The sequence below is a fragment of the Hevea brasiliensis genome, chromosome 6 (assembly GCF_030052815.1).
Source record: "Hevea brasiliensis isolate MT/VB/25A 57/8 chromosome 6, ASM3005281v1, whole genome shotgun sequence".
NCBI lineage: Eukaryota > Viridiplantae > Streptophyta > Magnoliopsida > Malpighiales > Euphorbiaceae > Hevea > Hevea brasiliensis.
Window position 1 is genome coordinate 48636738 of NC_079498.1, and position 23228 is coordinate 48659965.

The 23228-nt window shown below is 36.5% G+C and overlaps 1 non-coding gene across 1 annotated transcript; it reads left to right on the forward strand.

The window, feature by feature from the left end:
• Positions 1–530: 530 nt before the first annotated feature.
• On the forward strand, positions 531–637 carry LOC131181209 (small nucleolar RNA R71). Its single transcript, XR_009149837.1, has one exon. It is a non-coding gene; the product is annotated as a small nucleolar RNA R71 (small nucleolar RNA).
• Positions 638–23228: the final 22591 nt, after the last annotated feature.

Sequence of the window (23228 nt, forward strand, 5' to 3'; positions counted from 1 at the left end):
GCCTATTTTGCTGCATAAACTGCTGGTTATGAGGATAATTTGAGCTTTGACTTTGTTGAGCAAAAGTTGCTTGTGGTCTCCATGTTGAGTTATTCACATTAGAGTAAGAATTTCCCGTAGGTTTCTGTTGATAACCTCCTGCATAAGCAGCTTGTTCTTGCAAATAATCATCACCATAAGAAGAGTAATCAACTCCACAACTTTGGGTTCCATCTGTGTAGGCAACTTGTTGCACAGTTGTAGGAGTTGAGGTTGTTGCCTTTGTGCAAAAATCACTAAGAAGCTGAGTCAACTGATCAAATCTTGCATTCATGTAGCTAACTGAGTCAAGTTCATAAATCCCAGCCTTCTTTGGCTCAAGTGCTCTAGGATTTCCCCATAAATGGGTATTATGAGCAATCTTCTCTAATAAATCATAGCATTCTTCACTTGTCATTCTCATGAAATCTCCTCCTGCTTGTGAATCAATTGTGTTTCTTATGGCTGGAGTAACTCTGGTGTAGAAATTCTGAACAATCATCCATTTGGGTATTTCATGATGAGGACATTGCCTTTCAAGCTCCTTAAATCTCATCCAAGATTCATACAAAGTTTCATCATCTCTTGGCTTAAAAGCTACCATCAAATTCCTCAAATGAGTGGTCTTCCCAGGTGGGAAAAACTGAGATAGAAAAGCTTGAGATAGCTGCTCCCAAGTAGCTATAATAGCTTGTGGAAGTGAGTCATACCACTCCAATGCTGAATCCCAAAGAGAAAATGGAAATAAGGTGAGCCGAATCACTTCATCTGAAACTCCAGGCTGCCTTTGTGTGCCACATATCATCAAAAATTTCTTCAAATGAGAATGAGGATTTTCAAGTGGACTACCTCCAAATTGTGAATTCTGAACCATTTGAATTAAACCAGTCTTTAACTCAAATTGATTAGCTCTAATAATAGGTCTGTTATCTCTCACATCTGCACATCTAGGAAAAGCATAATCTAACATGGATCTTCTTTGAGGATCATTTTGATTAACAACTACATTTTGCCCGTTTTGCTCATTTCCTCCATTGTTTCCACCAATAGCTCTATTTTGATTCTCCATATTTTCAATTGTCTCCTCTTGCTCAAATCTTTGTTGTTCTTCTTTTTCTGCTTCCTTTCTTCTCTTGTATTCCTTTTTGTTAGCTCGATAGAATTTTTCAATTTCTGGGTTGAACAACAATTCAGTGTCACTTGTGCTTTTCGATCGTCTCATAAACAAGAAAAGTACTTGAAAAACACAAGGAACAGTAGTGAAAATAAAAGAAAATAAAAATTCTAATTAGCTTAAAACAATTAAAATCCAACTTAAAAACAAACAATTCCCCGGCAACGGCGCCAAAAACTTGATACGGTTTGTCCGCAAGTGCATGGGTCACAGTAGTATAGTTTTAAAAAAAATGATATCGATCCCACAGGGAATTGTGCTTAAATTGGAAATAAAAGTATAAGCTAATTAGAATGACAAAAATTAAAGATGTAAAATGAAATTTGGAATTAAAATTGGTATTTGAGGAATTAAAACTAAATCAAACAATTAACTAAAATTAATTAAACTAGATTACCAAAAATTAATTTGAAATTTCTATTTATGAAATTGAGAGGAATTAAATCTAAATTTAATAAAAATTAAAGTGATTCTAGAGATTGTGTCTAATATTGTTTGTATGTGGTTTATCCCTAATTTAGCCAAACACATGAGAATTGCAATTTTGAGGGAAATCAATTCTTAAATTTTTGAAACCTTTTTCAAGCATCTCAAAGTTGGTTTTCATTAAATCAAACCCTGTTTTCATGGTATTTCAAACCTAACAAAAACCCATTTAAAGCTCTAATTGATTTCTGGAAAGTTCCCCTTAATCCTCTTAGCTTATCTCTAACACCAAGAAAATAAAGTTTATTGCAAGATTATCTATCCCTAATATTCACTTTTCAGTCCATCTATTAAGGATTAAAGCTTAACTTAATGAGGGCCCATTCATCAAGCAAGGCAACAAGCTCACAAGCAATAAATCAAAATGTAACAAATCCCATTTAAATGGCTAAATCAGTTCAAAACCACAATACAAATCAATATTTACAAACCCATCTCTAGAATCTCAATCAACTACTCACTATTCATAGTTTTAAGACAAACCCAAATGTATAAATGAAGAAATAATGGAAATGTAAGCTAAGGGGTAGAAAAACCCATAAAAATGCAGAAGGATTTGCTGCAGAAAAGTGCAGAAACGTGATCCTTGCTGCTGCTGGAAAAATGCAGAACGAGCTCATCTCTTTCTCTCTTTCTATCCTTCCAAAAATGCCTCCCTTGCTCTCTATGGAAAGAAAATGATAAATGAGACTTTATATAGGTGAGGGGACTACCCTAGAATGGGTAAAAAGGGGGAAGGTTCCAGAGAAAGTGAGGTAAAAAGCCAGAGTAACGGAAATGCCACGTCAACCATTTCCAGTAAAAATGACATAAGCCGAGTCGGTTGTGTCGTGGGTTGTGTCGCGGGTTGTGTAGCTCTCGGCCTGAATATCTGACGATCGACACAACCTGCGACATAAGGTAATTCGGTTGTGCTGCAGGTTGTGTCACTCTCAGCCATTTTTTTACTCAACTTCAAAATTTTTTGCAATTCGACTTTAATCTCCTCCAAATGGCTACTCTGATCAAAATACATCAAATTTCTCCAAATTTACCCTACAAAACAAATAAATTCCAAAAATTAAACTAAGAAATGTGAAAATTGCAAAATTGACTAAATATATACTAATATCTATAATAATGGCTATGAACAAGGGTAAATTATGTGCAAAAATTACACCTAAATGATGATATAAAATGCATGCATCATGGATCGACAGAACACCAGATCAAGAATTGTCTAAAGAGGACTACTACTGTTGCTCCAACACAAACTGACAGACCTGCTCTTGAACCACAAAGGGGTAGGAAGCCTGGTAAACCTGAGGTAGCTGGTCCATCACTGAGGCCTACATCCGAGTCAACTGAGAGGCTAGACACTAGAATACCAGCTAGGGCTTATGCCATCAGAGCTCAAGAGGAGCAAGATGCCCTGGATGTCATCAGGGGTATGTTTTCCCTCTACAACACTTCTGTACTTGCATTGGTGGATCCAGGATCCATTGATTCCTACATTTGCATCAAACTACCCATAGAGAGGGGAGTTCCAGTAGAGGAGAGTGATCAAGGCATTCTGGTCACAAATCCACTAGGCCACAGTGTGATAGTGAATAAGGTGTATAAAGGTTGCCCGTTGAGGATTCAGGGGTATGAATTCTTGGCAGACCTAATTGAATTGCCCTTCCACGAGTTTGACGTGATTTTGGGAATGGACTGATTGTCACGTCATCAGGCAATAGTTGATTGTAAATTGAAGAGAATTTCTCTGAAAACTTCTGAGGGTAATGAGATCACTGTTGTGGGTGAAAGGACAGATTTCCTTTCCAATGTTATCTCAGCTACAGTTGCAAGAAGAATGATGAGAAAAGGTTGTGAAGCTTACCTAGCACACGTGGTTGATACTAGGCAAGCTAAGCCAAACCTGAATGATATACCCACAGTAAGAGACTTCCCAGATGTATTTCCTGAAGAGTTGCCTGGTTTACCACCAGAAAGGGAAGTCGAGTTTGCTATTGAGATAATGCCGGGTACAACACCCATTTCCATTGCTCCTTATAGGATGGCACCCACTAAATTGAGGGAGTTGAAAACTCAGTTGCAAAAGTTGCTTGATAAGGGGCTCATACGCCCCAGTGTGTCACCATGGGGAGCTCCGGTGCTGTTTGTGAAGAAAAATGATGGAACTTTGAGATTGTGTATTGATTACCGGCAGTTGAATAAAGTAACTGTGAAGAATAAATATCCATTGCCCAGAATTGACGATCTGTTTGATCAGTTGAAGGGAGTCGGTGTATTTTCAAAAATTGACCTCAGATCAGGGTATCATCAGTTGAGGGTAAAGGATGCAGATGTGTTAAAAAACTGCATTTAGAACCCGATATGGGCACTATGAATTTCTAGTGATGCCGTTTGGGTTAACAAATGCACCAGCAGCATTTATGGACCTTATAAACCTTATCTTCCATTCATACTTAGATCGGTTTGTAGTGGTCTTTATTGATGATATTCTGGTGTATTCCAAGACTAGGGAAGAACATGATGAACATTTGAGGATTGTTCTACAAACCTTGAGAGAAAAGGAGCTGTATGCTAAGTTGTCCAAGTGTGACTTTTGGTTGAATGAGATTGCATTCCTTGGACACATAGTGTCAGCTGAGGGGATTAGAGTGGATCCCAAAAAGATAGAAGCAGTGATGGAATGGAAGCCTCCTAGAAATACAACAGAGGTCAGAAGTTTCTTGGGGCTAGCTGGGTATTACAAAAGATTTGTGAAGGGGTTCTCTCTTATAGTTGCTCCAATGACCAAGTTGTTGCACAAGAATGTGAAATTTGGCTGGAACGACAAGTGCCAAGCCAGTTTTGAGAGGCTGAAGGCTATGTTGACAAAAGCACCAGTGTTAACGCAGCCAGTGTCGGGAAAAGACTTTGTGGTCTACAGTAATGCCTCACATAATGGGCTAGGGTGTGTATGGATGCAAGAGGGGAAAGTGGTCGCCTATGCTTCTAGGCAGTTAAGGCCACATGAACAGAACTACCCTACTCATGACCTGGTGTTAGTAGCAATTATCTTCGCACTGAAGATATGGAGGCATTATTTATATGGCGAAAAATGCTACATCTATACAGACCACAAGAGTCTAAAATATTTGCCAACCCAGAAGGAGCTCAATCTTAGACAGAGGCGATGGATTGAGTTTCTAAAGGACTATGATTGTGTGATAGATTATCATCCTGGGAAGGCAAATGTAGTTGCTGATGCTTTGAGTAGGAAGTCCATCACAGCTTTAAGATCACTCAATGCCTGTCTGTCCTTAGCTCAAGATGGAGCTATTTTGGCTGAGTTGCAAGTAAGGCCAACCTTGCTACAGCAGATACAAGATAGGCAGAGGGCAGATGAAAAACTAATGGCCATTGTGGGTAAAATTCCAGAGGAGAAGGAAACTGATTATGAGGTGAAAGTAGATGGGTGTCTGCACTACAGAGGAAGAGTGTGTGTACCAGATGATGGGGAACTGAAGATTGGTATTCTGAAAGAAGCACACACTAGTGTTTATGCTATGCACCCGGGAAGCACAAAAATGTATAATGATTTGAAGCCTCATTATTGGTGGCCTGGTATGAAGAGGGATATAGCTGACTATGTGACTAAGTGTTTGACATGTCAGCAAGTTAAAGCAGAACATCAAGTTCCATTAGGATTGCTACAACCTATAAGCATACCTGAATGGAAATGGGACCGCGTTACTATGGATTTTGTTAGTGGTCTACCTCTCACCCAAAGGAAGCATGATACAGTGTGGGTGATAGTGGATAGATTGACAAAGTCAGCACATTTTCTGCCAGTTAGGAATGACTACTCATTGGAGAAGCTAGCAGAATTGTATATTAGTGAGATAGTTAGACTACATGGAAACCCACTTTCCATCATATCTGACCGAGACCCAAGGTTTACATCGAGATTCTGGAAAATGTTGCAAGAAGCCTTGGGCACACAACTCCGCTTTAGCACGGCTTTTCATCCCCAGACAGATGGACAGTCAGAATGAGTAATCCAGATCCTGGAGGATATGCTAAGGAGTTGTGTCATTGAGTTTGAGGGGAGTTGGGATAGATACCTCCCACTGGCAGAATTTGCATACAATAATAGCTACCAAGCTAGGATCCAAATGGCCTCGTATGAAGCACTGTATGGAAGGAAATGTAAAACCCCAGTGTGTTGGACTGAATTGGGTGAAGATAAGCTGGTAGGACCAGACCTGGTGAAACAGACTGAGGAAAAAGTGAAGATAATCAAAGCTAACCTGAAGGTTGCCTCAGATAGACGGAAATCTTATGCCGACTTGAAGAGAAAAGAGATAGAATATGCAATTGGCGACAAAGTGTTTCTCAAAGTCTTGCCGTGGAAGAAAGTATTGAGGTTTGGGAGAAAGGGTAAGTTAAGCCCTAGGTTCATTTGCCCATATGAAGTCATTGAACGTGTGGGACCAGTGGCTTATCGGCTAGCTTTACCACCAGAACTGGATAAAATACACAATGTATTCCATGTTTCTATGCTGAGAAGATATCGCTCAGATCCTTCACATGTCATTTCCATGGAAGAGATTGAAATCCAACCGGACTTGAGGTATACAGAAGAACCTATGCAAATCCTAGCTCGGGAAGTGAAGGAACTGAGAAATAAACAAATTCCACTGGTGAAAGTGCTTTGGAGGCACCACAACACTGAAGAGGCAACTTGGGAAAGTGAAGAGATAATGAGGCAACAGTTCCCTCAACTGTTTGCATCAGGTAAATTTCGAGGACGAAGAGTTATAACATCCTCATTTTAGCTAGTCCGTACAGTCTACTATTCCAGTGACCAGTGTCGGTCCGGACAGCTAGAATGTTCGAAAAAATATTTAAACTAAAGTGAGGAACCAAAAATTAACTCAAATAATTAATAAAAAAAATTAAAAAAAAATTTAAATTAATTAAAAAAAAATTAGAAAAAATTATAAAATAATTCTTGGGACCCCAGAGAAGGGTTATTAAGGTTCTTATGATATTAGAATGCCAAGAAAATGCTTAGAAAATTTTTTTCAATCGGTAAAGACAATTTTGGCCCGTTAAGCTAAACGGAGGGCATTTTGGTCATTTCGTCTTCAGAGATGAGTTTTGGGCCAACTTGTCTAGTTAAATAAATAATTTATATAACATAAAATATGAATAAATATTATTAAAAATTTAATTGAAATTAATTAGACAAAAAAAAGGATGGAAAAATGGAAGAAATTGAAATTATGACATCATAATGATGTCATTAAAAGTCTCTCAACCAACCCAATGTTGACACATGGCATAAGTTCACTTAAAAGAGACAAATGGGCTGGAAATGGAGCAAAAAAAATCAGACTTCTTCAACCTTTGGGGCAGCCAAAAACGTGGAGAGAGAGAGAGAGGAAGGAAAAACTCCATTAAAGCGCGCCCAAGCTCCCAACCTCACCAAATCTCACTCCAAAACCCTAGCCTTCTTCACAAAATATTAACCTAGCACCTTGAGGAAACTTTGGGCAGCAAAAAGAAAGGAAAATCAAGAAGTTTTCTAAGCTAGGGAAACTCTCCAACAAAGGTTAGTGACCTAACCATGAATTTTTCTTTAAATTCATGTTAACAACTTTGAATATGTATAAATTGCAAAGAAAAATTTGTTGAATACCATTTGGATGGAAACCCTAAATTCATGGCAGCCATGGTTAGGGTTTGTTTGTGGTGAGTTTAATGAAATTAAAAGACCATCATGGCTGCCCAGAACATGTATTTACTAAGTGGATTAATGAAATGAAGTGAAAATGCATGTGGGGTAATGTTTAAGATGTTAGGGTTAGGGTTTGGGGTGGAAAAATGGGATTTTCACCATGTGATGATGAAAATAGATTTTAATGGTCAATTAGTGACCATTTAGTTCTATTTAAATTAAAAATGAAGTGTGTTGAGTGATGGGATTGGGCTTGGTGTGGCTGCCATGAAAGGGACCTGCAGAATGGAGTGACTTGCAGAATTTGGACTTGAGTCCAACAGGTTTGGACAGCCATAACTTGAATTGTAAAGGTTCAATTGGTGTAAGGCCAATTGGACATGAAACTAGACACATAATGGCACAACTTTGGTGAAGAAACCATGCCCATAAAACCAAACCAAGTGGACCAAAAGCTTGCTCAAATCCGGGTGACCTGCAGGCTATTTCTGCAGAATGACCAAATGAACAGTGATTGTTCATTTGGCCATAACTCAATGTTGAACGGTCCAATTGACCTGAAATTTTACCAGAAACAAGACAGGATATAGACCAACAACTTTCATGAAGAAACCTACCCCAAATTAGAACCAGAACCTATCCAACAAGGGAGTTACAGTCACTGTTCACTGCACTATAGATATGGTCAGTCCAGAAAAATTCCAATCCGGCCAGTTGTAGTTTCTAGACCATAACTTGAGCTACAAAACTCCAAATGGAGTGATTTGAAAAGGGAAATTCAACTAGACAAAATAAGAAACAACTTTCATGTTGATCATTTTGCCAAATTCCCGCTGCAAAAATGACTAATAAAACAGTAAAGATGAGGCATGAAAACTGAAAATTTTGCTTACTTAACATTAAGCTTAGAAATGGTATTGGCAACCAATACCAACAAAATTTGAATGCAAAATATGGTATGTTGGGAGTATTAAAACAAATGTACCTATTGCCTATGCAAAAGTCAACATTTTGACTGATTAATGAAGTGAATAGTAACACCAAAACTTGAAATTCAAAAAATTGTAAAACTTAAAAATGTAATATGCCCTAGTATACCTAGCAAGATTGGTTTGGATAGCTTGGCATGCCAATAGGGTTTTGTTAGCAGTACTGCATATGGCTTCATGCCATTCTGTGTTTCATGGCTTTCCCATGCCATTCCGTGACATAATAGCCTTTGGCTATGTTATTGAGTTAATATACTTTGGTTTTGACCCTGATAATTATTACAGCTTATTAGCTGTTCTGTTGCACGCCGGGAGACATAATGTGACTGATGGTGTGATGGTCTGAGGTACTTAGTACCCAGTGCCAGTTTACCCATTTATCTAGTCCAGTCAATTAGTATGGGTTACTCGGGCAATGATAATAAACCTTACCAGAGTTTAATCAAATAATAATGAAATTAATATCAGAAGTTAAGTCTACCAAAAAAATGTAAACACACACTCTGCATATTTGTTTCATTTTATGTTATTTTATATTATTTTATATTGTCACCACTAAGCAGAATTGCTTAGCTCGTCGCTTTTGCCACGCGCAGGTACTAGAGACCTAACTAGTGAGCCCAGCAGACATCAGAGTGGGTGAGCCTTCAGATTTGCAACCGGAGTCCCGAGTCACCTCACACCTGCAGTGCATATGGTAGGACATAGGATTTTGGGAGTATTTTGTATTTTGGCATTTTGTATTAATTTGGATTATAACTATCAACTCCTGTAATTATGTATTAATGTAAATATATGAAATTTCATATTATTAAGACTTTCTGCATTTTGTATGTTGATAAATGATATGTTGAGAATGATTTGTGAATATGCTTCTAGTGATGAAGTGAACAGAAATGTTTTGAAAATAGTATTGTGATTTGAGATTGAAAGTTTGAGATTGACTTCAATGTGTATAATGGAGTTTAGATTTGGGAATTATTTTGGAAGTGTTTTTAAACAGGTTCAGAAGAACTGTTTTTCCAATTTACAGCCGGCACTCTGCCGGATTTTCTATAAAATTTACAAATAAATTCAGATTTATCAAAATTGAAAATAAATGAATTATAAAGGGATAAATTTTAATAGAAATATAAATTGGTGCTCCAGCACACTGAGTGGCATAACTTGCTCGGCTACACTGTAGACGGGTAAGGGGTGTCACAAATTTATCAAAGCAAAACAATTATAGCTCTTTGCAAATCTTAGGGGAGGTAGGAATGCCCTTTTTTTTTATTTTATATTTGAAATTGGTACTTCTCTCTTATCATAGTTTTTTTTTTTTTAACCGTCACCTTCAGAGAAGTACCTTGCTCATATCCTAGCTAGCTTTTGGCCTGAGAATCGACATGGGTTCATGAAGACCCCTGGTTAGTTTGCTTAACTAAAATAGAGGAGCAATTTTCAAGTTCAAGATTTTATTTGCCCCAATTTATGCATCTACATATTATAAAGTGCCCTGATAGATTAAACAAAGTTTTGAAATATGCATGACACTAGTTTAAAGAGCACATAATTAATTATTTCACCATTAAATCAAGCCTAAATGATTTATTGTAACACCCCTCACCCGTCTACAGTATAGCCGAGCAAGGCATGCTACACGGCGTGCCGGAACACCTATTCTATGATTATTTCATGTCTTGAACTCAATTTGATTTTAAGAAGTCTTTTATGTAATATTCATATCATGCTGATACTATTGTCATACTTTGATAAAATCAGTGTTTCAAGATTGGTAATAAAAATTTGGCAAGGTGCCGTCTATATTTAGGACAAACTGTCCTTCCAAACCTGTTGAAAACAGTTTAATCTGATGATATCAAAATCTCAAATATTTCACAGTCTCTATTTCTCAGTAAAGTCAATAGACTTTTACAGTCATTAAACAGTTCCATAATATAGTCCATAATAATTTAAATATATATAAAAAATCTCCATGTCATTTAATATGTACAAAATATTATAAACTTTAGAGCTTTCATAAAATTACAAAATATAGGGTTGAATTTCAAATATACAACAAAAGTACAAAATACAAGATATCCTAAGTCCTACCATGTATGCAATGCAGTGCAGATGACTTTGGACTCCTGTGCAGATCTGATGTCTCACCCGGACGTAGGTCTGCTGGGCTCCCGAGCTGTGTCTCCAATACCTACGCGTTACAAAAGCAACGCGCTAAGCAATTTTGCTTAGTGGTGCCAAATATAAAGAAATATACACTAAAATAAAGTAAATAAAGTGTTTACGAATTTTTTTGATGGTGCTGTATGTCAGTAGACTGGATTTAGGTATTTGAATTTAATAATACTTGAATTACTGCCCGTGTAGCCTATATACTGACCAGACTGGATAAATGAATATACTGGCACTGGGTACCTAGTACCTCGGGCCATCACACCATCGGTCACAAAGTGTCTCCCGGTGTGCAAATAGAGTGGCTAAAAAGCCATGTAGTCAATCTGGCGATAAGCCAAAAATAAATACACAATATGTATAGCTGTAGGCTATTAAAGTCACAGTGCGGCATAATAAGCTGTAAAAACACAGTATGGCATAAAGCATTTACAGAACAGCTGTCAGAATCCTATTGGTATGCCAACCTATCCATACTAGTCAACTAGGCAAACTAGGGCACATTATTAATTAATTATTTAATTCTTCAATTTTTGGAGTTTACTAACTATTATATAATTCACAAGTCAATACATATGTTGACCTTTTTAGGTAATATGGAAAAGTTGTTTCTAGAATCAATATGTCACAATTTATATCTCAATATGCTGCCAATATAGTGCAATTTACCATTTTTACAAGTTGGCATTCATTGCCAAAATGCTTCAAGCATCATTGCATGCAAAATGTCAAATTCTCAAATTTTGTGTGCTGGATTGGTCTAGCTTAAAGTCCTATTTCCCTTGGTTTTTAGCTTCTGGTCAAAGAAGAAAAATTGTAACTCTATGTCTTATTGCACGCAGGGCAATTTTTCAGGTCATTCTGAGTTGTATAGACCAAGATATGGTCAATTTACTAAAACTGGACAGATTGCATTTTTAGTGCAAAATTTGGTCAATTTTAGGTCAATTTGGTCAATTTTAGGTCAATTTTTGTTCGACAGTTTTTGTACCCGAACTTGTGCAAGCCATTTGACTTGGTTCTGGCTATTTATGGGCTTTGGTTTCTTCATAAGAATTGTAGATCTACCTCTAAACTAACCATGGTAAAAATTTCAGGTCAATTGGACCTGTTTTGAGTGAGTTATGGTCATCCAAAGGACTACTGTTCATATGGTCAAAAATCTGGGTTGCAAGGTTGCTAATCCGGATTTGGTAATTTTTAAGGTCAGTTTCTAGGCATAATTTTGGCAAAATTTCTACATGAAAGTTGGCCTATTTGGTGTCTAGTTTTACCCCCTATTGGCTTCATACCAATTGGGTTCATAGTTTGGCACTTATGGCCTAATTTATATACTGCCTTCACATACAACCTGCACAAAGCACATACACTTCCAATTTGATATTCCTTCTCCTCCGCATTTCTTCAATATTCAATCAATAATACTTCCATATATATATTGTACACAATTCCAGCAATAATTTTGGGCAGAATATTCAAGTGCTCAATGCACACTGTAACACCCCTAAGTTCGGTAGTGCGTTCTACTATTCCGGTGACCAGTGTTGTCCGGACAGCTAGGATGCCTAGAACTACACTTCGTTATGAGTGACGAGACATAAAATAATGAAATACAAGAAAATAAAATACAAGAAAAACAAAGGAAAAATAATAGCAAAGAAATGTAACCAAGTTAAGCGAGCCGAGAACGGGTGACCGCACCGGGAAGTCACGGCGTGGACCATTGACTAACCCTGGACTGCGGGGAACCCTGGAAAACATTTTTAGGACTTAAATAGATCCTTATTGAAGAATAAATATCATTAGAAATATCAAAGAAAAATTAAATAATTAGTACAAAGAAAAGTGAGAAATCGAAAAACAGACAAAACCCGGTGTTACCGAAAAATCGGGAATGCAACCCGAACAGGGGCGTTATGGTCAATTGACATCCCAAATTGTCTTTTGACCTCAATTTTCATTAAAAATAAATAATATTACACTTAGAAAATAAAATGAAAAATTAATTTGGTGGTACCTAAAGTAAATAACAAAAATTAAGAGTTTAATGTGGAATAAGTAGGAATTTAACATATTATATGATTTAAAATTGTGAGTGGGTCACTAAAGGATTAAAATAAAACAAAGAGGGGCAGCTGTAACTCCACTAAACCAGCAGAAACTTCATCTTCCCCAAGGTTCCTCATCCATGCCGAAATGAAGAGGTGAAGAACCCTCCATGGCCGTTTTCATCAAGCTCTCCTAACTCCTCCATTTCAACTCCAATCACTTAGGTTCCTTCATGAAAAATTGTCTACACATCACAAGGAAGAGTTTGATACCAAATTTAAGAAGTTTAATCAAGGTTTAACAAGTTCCAACTATAAGGTAAGTTAGCATTTTTGAAGATAGCTTTGTTAAACTTTGTGTGCATGTTATGGGTGTAGAATTTGTGAAGAAAATTTTTAAGTTTGAAGAGTTACTAAGATGTTCATTTTGGACAGCCATGGAGTCATGTAATTGATGAAATAATTGTGTATATATTTGATGAGAAATGTTGTTGGTTATGGTGATTTAATATCCTAATAAATTACTTCATATGTATATAGTGATTTTTGCACTTGGATGGAAATTGATGAATTGTGGGATACCTTGGTGTTGAGGAAATTTTTGGCAGCCTTGAGGTTCTTGGATAAATGTATATGTTCATGAAGGTATTGGCAGAATATTGACCTTGAGAATTGATGGATATGTGTAAAGATTGATTGTGTAAAGTGTATGTAAGAATTAGTGATGTTTAGGTGTGTATGTGATTGCATTTAGACTTTGTAAATGTGAGCTTTAATTGGTGTATTAAGGATGTTTGTAATCTGCCCAAAGTGATGTTAATGTAAAGTGGGATATGGTTTTGGTAATGAACCAAAACAGGAATGGTAAGGGAAGTGAACATATAGTAAGGTACATGTGTAATTGATGTGTGTTTAAGCATGGTAGTTAAGGGCAGTATGCATTTTAGTCAATAACTTTAATTGTGTAACCTCAATTGGTATGAGACTAATTGGAGGTGAAACTAGGCACAAAATGTGCCAACTTTCATTGAGAAAGCATACCGAAATTCTGCTTGCAAGGTGACATGAAAAATGACCAATTCGGATTAAGTGCAATTGAAACCTGAAAACTGACCAATTGGGCAGCAGTTAGTGTTTAGGCCATAACTCACTCAAAACAGGTCCAATTGACCTGAACTTTTAACCATGAATAGCTAAGACCCGTACCTACAAGTCTTATGAAGACACCAAAACCCAGAAATGACCAGAAGCAAGTCAAAAAGCTTGCACAAGTTCGGGTCCAAAAACTGGCCGAACCAAAGTTGACCAAATTGACCTAAAATTGACCTAATTTGATGCCATTTGACCAGCAATAGTATAATGACCATAACTTGGTCTACTTAACTCGGATTGACCTAAAATTTTGCCCCGCGCTCCATAACACATAGGTCTACAAGTTTGTAGTTTTGACCGAAACCCGAAAACGGAGGGAACTAGGTCGTCCGGCTAGGTCAAACTAGTATCCCGAAATCCAGCAATTTGCAATGAAATGCAAGAAAACGCAATATACATAGAATTGAGTTTGGTAACACGTACCAATCCTAAAACATTATCGAATGTGACATATTAATGACACTACACCCTAATTTACCTAAAACGCATCGAGGGTCGGTATATTAGGTGATTAAGCAAATAAAGGTATTCAGTGAATAATTGAATTCAGTGAATTACTTATCGAACATTATCGTTAGAAGCAGTTTAATTTAGTACTGAAACACTTCAAATTGTGTTTCTCAGTTACCAAAGACTCAGGAAAAGGGAAGGAAATCGATTCCGGACAGAGCGATTATCGAGGTTTGTGCACAACAGCTATTTCTTTTGAATTATTTTCAATTGAAATAAATTATGACTATTTGCATATTATTGTTTTAAATTGTGAAATTGTGAAAAATGGTTTGAATGATATTTGATGGATACTTATTGATTGAAAAGCACTGTAATTGGTTTGAAACCACAGCTATCATGTACATTGATTGTATTCCTCGCTAGCTTATCTAGTGGGATGAATTGAATTCCCTCTCTGGCTGAAGTGTTGAGGTGTGTGCCTGCTGAGGACGAATAGAATGAGTACTCATATTTTTGCTAGCTAGCTATGTTATTCCTCATTAGTCATTGACTTTTGGGATGAATTGAATACCTCATTAGCCATCAGCTTTTGGGATGAATTGACTTGGGAACATGATTAAAGCTGTGTGTGATTTATTGATATGTATTGTGAGATTGTGAAATGAATTTAAACTCTTATTGACATATACTGTCTTTTGAATTCAACCATGATTTGACTTATTAAAATTTATTGTGATATTGAGAAATGGAGTTTAAATTCTGATTGACAATTATTGTCTTGAAATTAACTATGGTTTTAAGTATCCACTGTTTACATGACTTATGAATTGTGATTTAAATTGTATTTGATTAATGTTGTGCACCACTGAGACATTATCTCAGCGATAGCTTTTTCTTGCTGTCGCAGGTAGACAGACCGACAAGGCAGCAGACTAGGCTGCTAGTACCTCCAGTGAGAGACTACCGGGTATAATGAGTATACCAGTATTTTATATTTTGTAATGTAATGTATGTTCACTGTATGTACATATTGTTTTTAGTTTTGAGCAGTTGTAAATAAAAGTTGTACATTGAAATTGTAAAGTAAATTATGAGATATTTTGACTTGTAAAAAAATTGTATTATATTTCTTTATCTCAGTCTTTGAAAAATCACTGCAGATTTGAGTTGAGAAATATGTTGTGTTGAGAAAAATGTTGGATTTGAGATTTGGAAAATATATTGAAGTGCTTTTTACAGGTTTTCTGAAGAACTATTTTATCCAAAATACAGATGGCACTCTGCCAAAATTTTTACAGAAATTCCAAATAATCCAAATGAGTTAGCTGTTTCACTTCAGTTCACAAAAGTTTTTAACACCTGTAAATAGTGCTCACCACTGTAAAAGAAGTAAGAAAAGTTTTTAAAATCCCTTGTAGTATATTTAATGGATTATCAGTAGACGGAGTTGGTAATTCATTAGGTATACTACGGGATCATGTTATGCCTTACAGAGGGGTAGGGTGTGACATGTTTTAGTGGTATCAGAGCAAAGTTTTTAAATTCTGTTTTCACCTGTTACTTGAATATTCTTTCTTCATAGTACAACTGCTCAATATCATTGTTTGATACATACAGTACATTACATTATAAATATGCACTAACGGGAGGAAATCTCCTTGTATTAATTGTTCAGGAAAGCTAAAATCCTCGCATTGACTATGAAAGAGGGTGATCATTCAGTCGATCAATCTATTGAGGCTGAGGTGCAAAGGGATGCCCCAGCCCTACATAATGTCAGTTGTTCAGCTGCACTACTGCAGCATCTGCGATTTCTGCTTCGCTCGCCAAGAGATGGCTGCAATGTTTCAACAAATGGCTGGTAATGTGCCTACTCAAGTCCCAATACAGACACCAGTGGTACAACCACAGTCTCCTACTAGGCAGTATGACAAATTGATGAAGTATGCGGCTACAGAGTTTAAGGGGACAGTAGATCCTCTAGAAGCTGAACAATGGTTAGAGAGGATGGATAGGGTGTTCAAGAAGCTACATTGTACAGAGGAGCTCAGATTTGAATACTCAGTGTCCTTACTACAGGGGGATGCTTATGACTGGTGGAAAACCATTCCCCACAGTCTGGTAGAACCTGCAGTGCTGACCTGGAATGACTTTCTCAGGGAATTAAGATAGAAATATGTCCCTGATGCTTATGTATACCAGAAGTTACAAGAATTGCTAAGTTTGAAACAGGGGAGCAGATCAGTAGCTGAGTATGAAAGAGAATTTTCCCGCCTGAGCCATTATGCAGTAAGTTTACTTGCTACCAGCAGGGAGAGATGCAAGAGGTTTGAAACGGGCTTGAAGCCCAGTATCAGACTACAAGTAGTCGGCTTCAAACACACTAACTTCTCTGAACTTATTTCTCAAGCTCTAGAGTTAGAAAGAATTGAGTCTGAAACTGCTCATGAGAGAAAGAAATCAGAGAAGACAGAGAAAGAGGGAAAATCAGTAGAACAGAGTTCCAGTGGTCCCACTGGAAAGAGGAAGAACTATGAGGGACACAGCAGAGGTGGCAAGAAGTCTGGTAGGGGAAGATATTCAGGACAGAGACCTCCCCTATCTGGTCAGCAGAGTACCAGAAGTTCCTACCCTGCCCGCCAATGTGAAACTTGTGGAAAAAATCATGGTGGGATATGCTATAAGGCTATTGGAGCCTGTTATAACTGTGGAGGCACAGGACACTTTTCCAAAGACTACACCAGTAGTCGCAGAGTTGGCCACCTCCTACTACTGCAGAAGGGTCAGTTCAGAGCCCTGTCACCAGAAGCTCACAACCACCTAGCAGAGGTAGAGGCAGGGGTAGAGGTAACCCAGCAGGCAGCCAAGGCACGGTAAAACATTCAGAGCAAGATAGTGCTCCGGTCAGAGTCTATGCAATGAGACAGAGGGAAGAGGCCGAGACATCTGACGTTGTGGCTGGTACCTTATCAACTTTTAACCAAGATGTGTTTGTGTTATTTGATCCGGGTTCTACCCATTTTTATGTGAGTGCTAGCATCATTGATTGCATTGTTGTTTCATGTACAAAAATGGACTTTGAGGTCCTAGTAACAAGTCCGCTAGGACAGGAGGTCAGGGAAATAAATTTTGATGCATTAGTGATTAGTCCTTTAGGATAGGGATTGTGATAATAAGTGAAATTAGTTTTGTAAGAGTTTATCAACAAAAAAGTATTTCCTGACACACCATAAATTATAAAGCTAATTGGCGAGCTTATTTAATGTAAAGCAAGAGGACGTAAAAGTAAGTTACAGTAATAGAATTGCTCTAGATGAAGGCAGAGATGTTACTATTAGTAATTGTTAATGGATATTGTAATCAGAATAAGTTCGGATATCAGTGAATTCGAAAAGGATAAAGGATAGGATAGTTTGATCTATTGGGATGTATTGTAGTAACTATGCAATGTTCTTGATTGTTTATACTGTAAACTGTGGATTATAGTACTAACTTGAGATTATTGTGTAGAGCTACGTACTACCTGATAGTACACCTAGATGAGGATAGTTGCCAATGGCATCTGTTTTTGTGTAGTTATGCTAGGACATAATTTAATTGTTAGAAATAAGTTTGAAAATCCTACTTAGGGATCTAAAACTCAAAAGTTAGAATATCGAAAGGTTATAGTTCAGTACAAAAGAAAGTAAGTTATAAAATATTGACAGATAAAAAGAGTTATGGAAGTAGAGATTTGAATAGTTGATTCATATATAACAAAGAAATATTAAGAATGTGAGGAAGACTATGGACCAGAATGGTCAGAGGACCAATGACTGATGAATGATTCTAACATGACCTCAAGGGCCATTCAAGAAGCAATGTGAACCAAAATATTAGACAGCATAATAGTAAAAGGAGATTGGTGTTATCCAAACAAATTAAACATTGTATTAGATTATTAAAAGTCTTATACAAATTTGAGAAAAAAAAAAAAGATTATACGATCATATAGAGAGGAGAAAATAAACGTATGACTATTGTAAGATGGCTATTGGGTAAAATTTCGTGGACGAAATTTATTTAAGGGGGGGAGAATTGTAACACCCCTAAGTTCTAGAGTGCGTTCTCATCGTCAGAACTGTTGTCCGGACAGCTAGGATGCCTAGAACTACACTTCGTTATGAGTGAGGAGACATAAAATAATGAAATACAAGAAAATAAAATACAAGAAAAACAAAGGAAAAATAATAGCAAAGAAATGTAACCAAGTTAAGCGAGCCGAGAACACTAGCGATGGGTGACCGCACCGGGAAGTCACGGCGTGGACCGTTGACTAACCCTGTACTGCGGGGAACCCTGGAAAACATATTTAGGACTTAAATAGACCCTTATTGAAGAATAAATATCATTAGAAAGATCAAATAAAAATTAAATAATTAGTACAAAGAAAAGTGAGAAATCGAAAAACAGACAAAACCCGGTGTTACCGAAAAAACGGGAATGCAACTCGAACAGGGGCATTATGGTCAATCGACATCCCGAATTGTCTTTTGACCTAAATGTCCATTAAAAATAAATAATATTACACTTAGAAAATAAAATGAAAAATTAATTTGGTGGTACCTAAAGTAAATAACAAAAATTAAGAGTTTAATGTGGAATAAGTAGGAATTTAACATATTATATGATTTAAAATTGTGAGTGGGTCACTAAGGGATTAAAATAAAACAAAGAGGGGCAGCTGTAACTCCACTAAACTAGCAGAAACTTCATCTTCCCCAAGGTTCCTCATCCATGCCGAAATGAAGAGGTGAAGAACCCTCCATGGCCGTTTTCATCAAGCTCTCCTAACTCCTCCATTTCAACTCCAATCACTTAGGTTCCTTCATGAAAAATTTCTACACATCACAAGGAAGAGTTTGATACCAAATTTAAGAAGTTTAATCAAGGTTTAACAAGTTCCAACTATAAGGTAAGTTAGGATTTTTGAAGATAGCTTTGTTAAACTTTGTGTGCATGTCATGGGTGTTGAATTTGTGAAGAAAATTTTTAAGTTTGAAGAGTTATTAAGATGATCATTTTGGACAGCCATGGAGTCATGTAATTGATGAAATAATTGTGTATATATTTGATGAGAAATGTTGTTGGTTATGGTGATTTAATATCCTAATAAATTACTTCATATGTATATAGTGATTTTTGCACTTGGATGGAAATTGATGAATTGTGGGATACCTTGGTGTTGAGGAAATTTTTGGCAGCCTTGAGGTTCTTGGATAAATGTATATGTTCATGAAGGTATTGGCAGAATATTGACCTTGAGAATTGATGGATATGTGTAAAGATTGATTGTGTAAAGTGTATGTAAGAATTAGTGATGTTTAGGTGTGTATGTGATTGTATTTAGACTTTGTAAATGTGAGCTTTAATTGGTGTATTAAGGATGTTTGTAATCTGCCCAAAGTGATGTTAATGTAAAGTGGGATATGGTTTTGGTAATGAACCAAAACAGGAATGGTAAGGGAAGTGAACATATAGTAAGGTACATGTGTAATTGATGTGTGTTTAAGCATGGTAGTTAAGGGCAGTATGCATTTTAGTCAATAACTTTAATTGTGTAACCTCAATTGGTATGAGACCAATTGGAGGTGAAACTAGGCACAAAATGTGCCAACTTTCATTGAGAAAGCATACCAAAATTCTGCTTGCAAGGTGACATGAAAAATAACCAATTCGGATTAAGTGCAATTGAAACCTGAAAACTGACCAATTGGGCAGCAGTTAGTGTTTTGGCCATAACTCACTCAAAACAGGTCCAATTGACCTGAAAGTTTAACCATGAATAGTTAAGACCCATACCTACAAGTCTTATGAAGACACCAAAACCCAGAAATGACCAGAAGCAAGTCAAAAAGCTTGCACAAGTTCGGGTCCAAAAACTGGCCGAACCAAAGTTGACCAAATTGACCTAAAATTGACCTAATTTTATGCCATTTGACCAGCAATAGTATAATGAACATAACTTGGTCTACTTAACTCGGATTGACCTAAAATTTTTCCCCGCATTCCATAAGACATAGATCTACAAGTTTGTAGTTTTGACCGAAACCCGAAAACCGAAGGAACTAGGTCGTCCGGCTAGGTCAAAGGAGTATCCCGAAATCTAGCAATTTGCAATGAAATGCAAGAAAACGCAATATACATAGAATTGAGCTTGGTAACACATACCAATCCTAAAACATTATCGAATGTGACATATTAATGACACTACACCCTAATTTACCTAAAACGCATCGAGGGTCGGTATATTAGGTGATTAAGCAAATAAAGGTATTCAGTGAATAATTGAGTTCAGTGAATTACTTATCGAACATTATCGTTAGAAACAGTTTAATTTAGTACTGAAACACTTCAAATTGTGTTTCTCAGTTACCAAAGACTCAGGAAAAGGGAAGGAAATACTGGGTCCAGACCCGGAGACAGTTATTAGAGGTTTGTGCACAACAGCTATTTCTTTTGAATTATTTTCAATTGAAATAAATTATGACTATTTGCATATTATTGTTTTAAATTGTGAAATTGTGAAAAATGGTTTGAATGATATTTGATGGATACTTATTGATTGAAAAGCACTGTAATTGGTTTGAAACCACAGCTATCATGTACATTGATTGTATTCCTCGCTAGCTTGTCTAGTGGGATGAATGAATTCCCTCTCTGGCTGAAGTGTTGAGGTGTGTGCCTGCTGAGGACGAATAGAATGAGTACTCATATTTTTGCTAGCTAGCTATGTTATTCCTCATTAGTCATTGACTTTTGGGATGAATTGAATACCTCATTAGCCATCGGCTTTTGGGATGAATTGACTTGGGAACATGATTAAAGCTGTGTGTGATTTATTGATATGTATTGTGAGATTGTGAAATGAATTTAAACTCTTATTGACATATACTGTCTTTTGAATTCAACCATGATTTGACTTATTAAAATTTATTGTGATATTGAGAAATGGAGTTTAAATTCTGATTGACAATTATTGTCTTGAAATTAACTATGGTTTTAAGTATCCACTGTTTACATGACTTATGAATTGTGATTTAAATTGTATTTTATTAATATTGTGCACCACTGAGACATTGTCTCAGTGATAGCTTTTTATTGCTGTCGTAGATAGACAGACCGACAGGGCAGCAGACTAGGCTGCTAGTACCTCCAGCGAGAGACTACCGGGTATAATGAGTATACCAGTATTTTGTATTTTGTAATGTAATGTATGTTCACTGTATGTACATATTGTTTTTAGTTTTGAGCAGTTGTAAATAAAAGTTGTACATTGAAATTGTAAAGTAAATTATGAGATATTTTGACTTGTAAAAAAATTGTATTATATTTCTTTATCTCAGTCTTTGAAAAATCACTGCAGATTTGAGTTGAGAAATATGTTGGGTTGAGAAAAATGTTGGATTTGAGATTTGGAAAATATATTGAAGTGCTTTTTACAGGTTTTCTGAAGAACTGTTTTATCCAAAATACAGATGGCACTCTGCCAAAGTTTTTACAGAAATTCCAAATAATCCAAATGAGTTAGCTGTTTCACTTCAGTTCACAAAAGTTTTTAACACCTGTAAATAGTGCTCACCACTGTAAAAGAAGTAAGAAAAGTTTTTAAAATCCCTTATAGTATATTTAATGGATTATCAGTAGACGGAGTTGGTAATTCATTAGGTATACTACGGGATCATGTTATGCCTTACAGAGGGGTAGGGTGTGACACACACAATTCACCATTAATTCAACATTCACTTCCACCAAAATTTAACACATCTCAATGTCAATATTACACATACACTTCAACATAATCATACTTCAATATCACTTACACTTGCTGCCCACAATTTAACATTAGCATATATCATTAATAACTACATGTTCACACACAAATTCATGCTATTAGGGGCTGCCACACATGACAGTTTGCTCAAGGTATCAAAGTTCCATTTCACACCCTTAATTCAAACACTACATGCACATACTTAGATACAAACTTACTACAACTTTCATTTGAATTTATTAACCTTCATTTCCATTCATTAGAAGTAAAAATAACTCAAGCTCAACAAAGGTTCATGGCTGCCAAAAATGGACAAGTCCATTTCTCACTATTTCTTTCGTTTCTCTTCACCAAAATACTCACCTCAACCTAAACACAAGGTTTACTAAAGCAGGGGAGAGGTTTTGGACACTTACCACTTTTGAAGCTTATCAAAACTTCACCAAATCTTGCTTTTCTTATTGCCAATATCTTCCCCAAGGTGAGTAGGCAAGCTTTAATGAAGGAATGAAGTGGAAAGGATAGCTTGATCATGCACCCATGGAGGTTGCATGTGGGGTGGCCATGGTGATTTCCATGGTGGAATTCATTTTGGCAAAGTAAAATGGGATGATGAAGAAGATGATGGTGAGTGCTATCTGCTGTCCCAAGGCTGTGATAAGGGTCCCAATATCCAAGTTAGTGGAGCACTAACTTGGATTTTAATGTTAATTATTCAAAGTTTCATAAATTGGATTTTATCCCCCATTTCTTTCACTATTCTTATAATGTATCACAATTTAATTTTTCATGACATTTTCTAAGTGTAATATCATTTACTTTTAATGGAGATTGAGGTCAAAAGGCAACACTATGTGTCAAATGACCAAAATACCCCACTTCGGGTTATATTCCTGATTTTTCGGTAACACCGATTTTTGTCTGTTTCTCGATTTTTCGTTTTTCTTTGTACTAATCTATTAATTTTTCTTTGATATTTCTAGTGTCAATTACATTTCAATAAACCTTTATTTATGTCTCAAAATTAAATTCAGAGGGTTCCCCGTGGTCCTGGGGTCGACAACGGCCTTCCCAGTGCAGTCACCCATCGTTGCGGTGCCGGCTCGTTTAACTTAGCATCATTTTCTCTCTTTCATTTTTGTTTGATTTTTCTTGTATTTTCTTTTTATTTATTTCATCATTATATGTATATTCACTATCACCG